This window comes from Ranitomeya variabilis, chromosome 3 (genome assembly GCF_051348905.1).
Source record: "Ranitomeya variabilis isolate aRanVar5 chromosome 3, aRanVar5.hap1, whole genome shotgun sequence".
NCBI lineage: Eukaryota > Metazoa > Chordata > Amphibia > Anura > Dendrobatidae > Ranitomeya > Ranitomeya variabilis.
The window spans coordinates 251,323,283-251,331,483 of NC_135234.1; the positions used below are offsets into that span (position 1 = coordinate 251,323,283).

Here is an 8,201-nt window from a genome sequence, read left to right on the forward strand (position 1 = left end):
AGTACTCCATTTAGGTACATTGATGAAGGTCAAATCAGACCGAAACATCTACTGTATGTACTTGCTTCTATTAAAATCCTCACTGCACCTAATGATTTCTGTGTGTGCCAAGTTTATCTACTACTGAATATGGCTTGGGCACCTACTTGAGCACCACTAATAAGTTGTGGCTACGAGCTTTGCTACTATCATGGTTAAACAAGGTAATGTGCTCCATACAAAAAAACATTTAACCCCTTTATACTGAAGCCTGTTTTCAACTTTCTGACCAGGCCATTTTTTTTAATTCTGATAACTGTCACTTTATGAGGTCATAACTCTGAAACGCTTCAACCGATCCTGGTGATTCTGAGACTGTTTTCTTGTGACATATTGTACTTTATGATAGTGGTAAAATTTCTTCGATTTGACTTGCATTTATTTGTGAAAAAAAAACGGAAATTTGGCGAAAATTTTGAAAATTTTGCAATTTTTAAACTTTTAGTTTTTATGCCCTTAAATTAGAGAGTTATATCATACAAAATAGTTAATAACTAACATTACCCACATGTCTGCTTTACATTAGCACCATTTTGGAAACATAATGTTTTTTGTTAGGAAGTTATAAGGGTTTATAAGTTGACCAGCGATTTCTCATTTTTACAACAAAATTTGCAAAACCATTTTTTTTAGGGACCACCACCCACTTGAAGTCACTTTGAGGGGTCTATATGACAGAAAATGCCCAAAAGTGACACCATTCTAAAAACTGCACCCCTCAAGGTACTCAAAATCACATTCAAAAAGTTTGTTAACCCTTTAGGTGCTTGACAGGAATTTTTGGAATGTTTAAAAAAATTGAGCATTTAACTTTTTTTCACAAAATTTTTACTGCAGATCCAATTTGTTTTATTTTACTAAGGGTAACAGGAGAAATTCAACCAGAAAAATCGTTGTACAATTTGTCCTGAGTACGCTGATACCCCGCATGTGGGGGTAAACCACTGTTTGGGCACATGGCAGAGCTTGGAAGGGAAGGAGTGCCGTTTGACTTTTCAATGCAAAATTGGCTGGAATTGAGATTGGACACCATGTCGCGTTTGGAGAGCCCCTGATGTGCCTAAACAGTGGAAACCCCCCACAAGTGACACCATTTTGGAAAGTAGACCCCCTAAGGAACTAATCTAGATGTGTGGTGAGCACTTTGAACCCCCAAGTGCTTCACAGAAATTTATAATATAGAGCCTAAAAAAAAATCATATTTTTTCACAAAAATGATCTTTTCGCCCCAAATTTTTTATTTTCCCAAGGGTAGCATGACAAACTGGACCCCAAAAGTGGTTGTGCAATTTGTCCTGAGTACGCTGATACCCCATATATGGGGGTAAACCACTGTTTGGGTGCATGGCAGAGCTCGGAAGGGAAGGAGCGCCGTTTGACTTTTCAATGCAAAATTGGCTGGAATTGAGATCGGAACCAATGTCGCATTTGGAGAGCCCCTGATGTGCCTAAACAGTGAAAAAACCCCACAAGTGACCCCATTTTAAAAAGAAGACCCCTAAGGAACTTATCTAGATGTGTGGTGAGCACTTTGAACCCCCAATTGTTTCACTAAAGTTTAGAATGTAGAGCCGTGAAAATTAAAAAATCATTTTTTTTTGCACAAAATGATCTTTTAGCCCGCAATTTTTAATTTTCCCAAGGGTAACAGGAGAAATTGGACCGCAAAAGTTGTTGTCCAATTTCTCCTGCATACGCTGATATCCCATATGTGGGGGGAACCACGGTTTGGGCGCACGGCAGAGCTCGGAAGGGAAGGAGCGCCGTTTGGAATGCAGACTTAGATGGATTGGTCTGCAGGCGTCACGTTGCATTTGCAGAGCCCCTGATCAGTGGCGTACACACCATGTATGCGACGGGTGCCGCCGCATCCGGGCCCCACGGCCGGGGGGGCCCGGTGCTGCCCGGCCCCATGGTGTGTACGCCACCTATTTTATTTTTTTTTTTGTGTTAATTTTTTTTTTTGCTCGGGTCGGGGAGGGCGCGCGCGCGGCGAGGCGACAGGGCTTTGCTGTCGGGCCCTGTCGGAGATGAGCGTGTGGGGAAGCAGGAAGCTTCCCCACGGTGCTGCGCTGCAGTTGGAGGGGGAAGGTCACATAGGGGGCGCGGTGATCTCATTTCCGAGCGACCGGAAGTGACGTCACCGTGCACCCTTTGCGACCGACGGCTGCTCGCTCCTGGAGAGTGTCAGCGGGGCGGCTCTGCGTGTCTGGGTCCACGGCCTGGTGTCCGTGCAGCGGAGCACAGTGGGTGAGTAGCGGCTCTGCTCTCTGCTGATTATCCTCCCCTCTCCCAGCGCATTCTCCTCCCTCTGATCCTGCCTGGACCTCTCTTCCTGGATCCCTCTTCCTCCCTGTGGGATCTGCTGGGATCCCTCCTTGCGCCATCTCTGGCAGTGACCTCTGATCTCTCCGCTGCGCCGGTGGGAACACTTAGGAAGTTGTCACTTGTTGTAAAGATGAGCAAACTATGTCCCAGTATGTAGCAGAGCTGGGAGTGCTGGGATCACTGGGAGCTCGGTGCATCAGGAGAACTGTGCTGCATTACCGGGGGAGAAGTGTGGGAAGCATGAGTCTGCACAACCAGTCTGCTCCAATGGATGATTGTACTACGCCACAGCAGCTGAGAGAGACATTGTACTCTGCATTATCCTAGCTCCTAGTTGGCTGACAAGTAGGTGCTATAAGAGGTTATAAGGGGTCCCCTCTAGGACCCTCGCCCACATGTACATGCCATAAGAGAGAATATAAGGGGTCCTATAAGGCAGGCAGCCCCTCTGGGACCCTCACCTACATGTACATGCCATAAGAGAGAATATAAGGGGTCCTATAAGGCAGACAGCCCCTCTAGGACCCTCACCCACATGTACATGCCATAAGAGAGAATATAAGGGGGTCCTATAAAGCCCCTCTAGGACCCTCACCTACATGTAGATGCCCTAAGAGAGAATATAAGGGGGTCCTATAAGACAGGCAGCCCCTCTGGGACCCTCACCTACATGTAGATGCCCTAAGAGAACATATAAGGGGTCCTATAAAGCCCCTCTAGGACCCTCACCTACATGTACATGCCCTAAGAGAACATATTAGGGGTCCTATAAAGCCCCTCTAGGACCCTCACCTACATGTAGATGCCCTAAGAGAACATATTAGGGGTTCTATAAAGCCCCTCTAGGACCCTCACCTACATGTACATGCCATAAGAGAGAATATAAGGGGGTCCTATAAGGCAGGCAGCCCCTCTGGGACCCTCACCTACATGTAGATGCCCTAAGAGAACATATAAGGGGTCCTATAAAGCCCCTCTAGGACCCTCACCTACATGAGTTGTGCGACCTTACAGTCTCAGCTCAGCTGCATCGTCCGGTCTTCCAGCTCTGCTACATAGGGACATGAATAGTGCACTTTTTACCAATGACATTTTCACTGGAAAACACAAATAACTGAGATGGAAATGGCGGACTGTGATTAACCCCGTGGGTGATCTTAGTCCTGTCACCATGGATGACCACGTCTTCCCATCTCCTGGCTTGTCTGTGGACGCCATTTGTTGCAGATGTGACTCGGAGGCATCAATGATTGACCAGAGGTGCAGCCAATGCTTGCGGGAGCTCAAGGGTGACGGTGGTGTCACTTATTCTACAGGTGTCTACTAATTAACAGCCCCTCGGCCCGCCGCGCAATGAATTGCGACAGGGCAGAGCCTGACACAGGATTTTAATTGACTGCCTCCTGGCAGCTCGGAGAGTGGTGATCCCGGCGATATGGGTAACAGTGCTTCCCAGCCAGCGAGTGGTGCAGGGCAGTATAAAAAAAAGATGTTCAGCTAGGGGTCCTGAATCTACCATCAGACCTAGACCATTCAGTGTATTTATGTTATGCCAGGGAGGAAACGTGAGCAATGCTTTTGCAGTTCAGTAGTGGTTATACTAAGTTGTTCTGCAGCTAGAAGGTCACACTGAGTTACACGGAACTAGAGGTAGTCTGCAAGAACCCCTTGATGGGAGATGTGATGTATTTCCAGGAGACATAGCAATTGATGCCCTACAGTCAGACAGACCAGATCAGGTGTTTAATCTAAAGTTAAGGTTTTACTGAATTTAGCTCTTCAGTTCAAGTGGTTTCCAGGTTATGAAGCTCTGCTGTGGAGGGGGATATAAGGTTGAATGTGCTTTGTTTCTACAGAAAGAAGCTTTACCATTATGTCAAGCTACAAGCATCTGAGCGGTGCTCAGAAGCGTAAAAAAAAGAGAGAGGAAAGCCAGAAACATGCCAAAATGCCCAAAATCAGTAGTTTCTTCAATGCCCCTTCTTCTGCAGAGAGCTCTGTTACTATTTCACATACAGAAGATTTAGAAGCAAGGGCTGAAAGTCTTTGCTCCTCAGAGAATTCAATACAGGAACTGGCGCAATCCAGAGATCATCCTGCAGCAAGTACAGTTGAGCAAATGGCACGTGTTACTGAAGCTAGCACGGAAGATATTTGTGAAAAACAGGCAGACCAGCCAGGCACTTCTGGATTGGCTAGCGAAGAATTCGTTATGCCATTTGATAGCAGTACGAGTCCTATCAACCTTGCTTGTGAAAAATACATAACAGACAGAGCAAATTTCCCAGTTACTATAACAGACTCGTCTGTTAAGATGTTTATAATTACGCATGGCCCTTGCAGACCACCAGGACCATTTCCTAGAGATAATGACGACAATAAAAGATGCTTTTCTGCGAAGTATTATGAGAAAATAACGAAAACAGGTCAAAAATTTCCAGTTTCTTGGCTTTGTTACTCGCCAAAATTAAATGCAGCATACTGTGAGCCATGCTGGCTGTTTGGTGATCGAAGAAAATTAGGATTTTCCCCAGCTTGGGCCAGAGGACTTAAAAACTGGAGAGGCTTATCGCACAAAATACAACGCCATGAATGTTCACAATCTCATCTAGAAGCTTGTGTAGTTTATGATCAGTGGCGAAGAAAGGGATCAATTGACCTGCAAACTGAAAATCAGTTAAGAAATCAACATAATTTCTGGAGGCAAATTTTAAAAAGAATAGTGAATGTTACCCTAACAATGGCCATGGCTAACATGCCATTTCGGGGTCACAGAGAAAAAATTGGCAAAATCAATAGTGGTAATTTCCTGGCAATTATAGAGTTACTAGCACTCTATGATCCCCTGCTTAAGGAACTGCTGGAACTGCCAGATGGCACAGCAAAATACCTTAGTCCCAGAATTCAAAACGAATTAATAGAAATTTTGTCAACCAAAGTAAAATCTGAGATTTTATCTCAAGTGAATGAAGCTCACTTCTATTCGCTGATCATGGATACAACGCAAGATGTATCAAAAACTGATCAGATGAGCCAAGTAATTAGATACGTGTCTGTTGAAAGGAATGCAAATATGAGAGCCACGAAAGTTCGCATCCATGAAGCCTTTCTTGGATTTCAAGCCATTCATGACCAGCGTGCTGCTGGTATAGAGAAAGAGATCCTGGAATGCATTGACAGCAATGGCCTTTCCATTCATAAGTGCCGTGGTCAGGGCTATGATGGAGCTGCCACAATGAGTGGCATCTATTCTGGTGTGCAGGCCCGAATTTTAGAAAAAGAACACAATGCTATGTATGTTCACTGTGCAGCACATAATTTGAATCTTGTTCTTCAAGATGCTGTTTCAGAAATTACAGAAATTTCAAACTTTTCTGATATATTGCAACATGTCTATACATTTTTTGGGGAAAGCATACGACGTTGGGAGCTTTTGTCATCATTTACAAGCAGTTCATCGGTCACACTAAAAAAATTATGTCCCACACGCTGGTCTTCCCGTCATGAGTCGCTGCTTGCCCTAAGATTTCGTTTTTCTGATGTAATGATGGCATTGTCAAAAATCATCCTTATTTCATCCAAAAAAACTGAAATAAATGAGGCAATGGCTCTTAAAAAGAAAATGGATTCATTTCAGTTTGTTTTTTTGGTTGTCCTTCAGACAAAAGTATTACAGACTGTTAATGCACTGTCAACCATGCTGCAGGCAGAAAGCATGGATTTATCTAAGGCAACTAATTTAATAAAGAATGCAGCTGAAGAACTTTCACAATTCAGAAATCATTTTGATGAAGCGAAAGAGAGCGCTATCTTGTTGGCACGCAGCTGGGGCATCTCCCCAGCTTTTGAAAGTAAGCGATTATCAAAAGTTAAAAAGCATTTTGATGAACTGAGTACGGATGAGAGATTGCACATTCCGGAGGACCGATTTAAAGTCACCGTGTTCTATGAGTATTTAGACATCATTGTAGGTCAGCTGTCAAACCGATTTAATGGAATGAATCGGGTTGTGCAGTATTTTAGGATACTTCAGCCTGCAGATCTGGCATCTTCCTCAGATGAGGAATTATATGAGGCTGCATTACAGCTGCAGAAAAAGTACAACCAAGATCTTTCACCAGCATTTCCAGCCCAGCTTCTGAGTTTTAGATGTGCTCTAAAGAATGACATTCAAAAATTGACATCTGTCAAGGACCTTGCACATTTACTGTTAGTCGAAAATAGCCTGCTATCGTCAAATCTACCAGATGTGTGCATAGTCTTACTTTTATTCCTAACCTTGCCAGTAACGGTAGCATCAGCAGAAAGATCCTTCTCAAAATTAAAACAAATTAAAAACTATCTAAGAAGTACAATGTCTGAACACAGACTCTCTGGTCTTGCCATTCTAAGCATTGAAAATGCAAGAGCCAACCAACTTGACATAGATGGCATTGTTGACCAATTTGCTGAAGCAAAAGCACGTAGGCGCCAGTTCTAACCTTCCTAACGTTTGTTATACTCCGTGAGTATGCAAGTTGAAGTTGAAGTTTTATTTTTTTTTTATAGAGATGGGTGGATTTTCCATACTTATTTCCAGATTCCCCTGGAATGTAATTTTTTTCGTAAATGCCAGTTTTGTTAATGTTTTAATCTAGGATTTTAATTGGCTATCAAAACACCTCTTTTTACAATGAGACTTAATCTTCTCTTAAAAAAAAAATTCACCCATCTCTATTTCAGAGTTCTGGTTTCAAAGTTCCATTTGTTGCATCTGCATGAATGCATCAGTTCTTTATGTTGTTTAAAAACGTTTTCTAAGCCTTTTGCTGACCTGTATACAGCTGTATCATACACCATTCACATGTCTTTGCAGGTGTTGTAAGGGGTTAGAAGCTACTTTGCCCTGTCCATATTTTGCAGAGGGCAAGTGGCAACTATTTCCTTTACAGTAGTTAACTGACAATTTTATTGGCCATTTTAATACTGAAAATATATCTACGTCAGTCACTAAAATGTATTTTGCTATATCTGTTTAAATATATACCATTATGGTATATTCTAGTTTAAAAAACAAGCACGTTATGGTGAATGGCAGCTGTATGCACACATGGTAAAAGGCATTCAAAGTCTCACTCAACTAATTTGTGTTATTTACATTATAGGTTGCCACATCTCAATATTTGCGGAATGTTTGGCCACAGTTTTGGTTTTGAGTTCAAGTTTCAGAAGTTTAGAATGTTTCCAAGTTTTTCTGTTATTTTCAAGTTTGGGAGTTTTTGCTGGGAACACCACCATTCTCTGTTGTTCAAAGTTCCAGGTAATGTTTATCATACTAAAGTGAATAAATGTTTAGGATCACACTGTATTGGGGATGGCAAATAATAATAGTTTCACTTTTTTAGGTTGAATTCATTTTATCTATTACTGCAATGCAATGCTGCTTTCTCCTGCAATGCTGCTTTCTGGTAAGTCTATTTTTTATTGCCTTCGCCATATAAATTAGTAATTGGGGGGTGTGGCTGTGGTGAGGGTGTGGCTGTGGAGGGGGTGTGGCTGTGGAGGGGGCGTGGCTTAACATGCAAATTTTCGACGCGCTACGCGCGCCACCTATTCCCCTCCCTTCTTCGGGGGGGGGGGCCCTTTGCTCAATTTTGCTATGGGGCCCTGTGAAATCTATGTACGCCCCTGCCCCTGATGTACCTAAACAGTAGAAACCCCCCACAGGTGACTCCATATTGGAAACTAGACCCCCCCAAGGAACTTATCTAGATGTGTTGTGAGAACTTTGAATCCCCAAGTGTTTCACTACAGTTTATATCACAGAGCCATGAAAATAAAAAACTCCTTTTTTT

General features: G+C 43.1%; 1 long non-coding RNA gene across 1 annotated transcript; it reads left to right on the forward strand.

The window, feature by feature from the left end:
- Positions 1 to 2,183: 2,183 nt before the first annotated feature.
- On the forward strand, positions 2,184 to 7,820 carry LOC143818140 (uncharacterized). The gene is made up of 3 exons (XR_013224338.1): positions 2,184 to 2,289; positions 7,512 to 7,666; positions 7,752 to 7,820. It is a non-coding gene; the product is annotated as an uncharacterized LOC143818140 (long non-coding RNA).
- Positions 7,821 to 8,201: the final 381 nt, after the last annotated feature.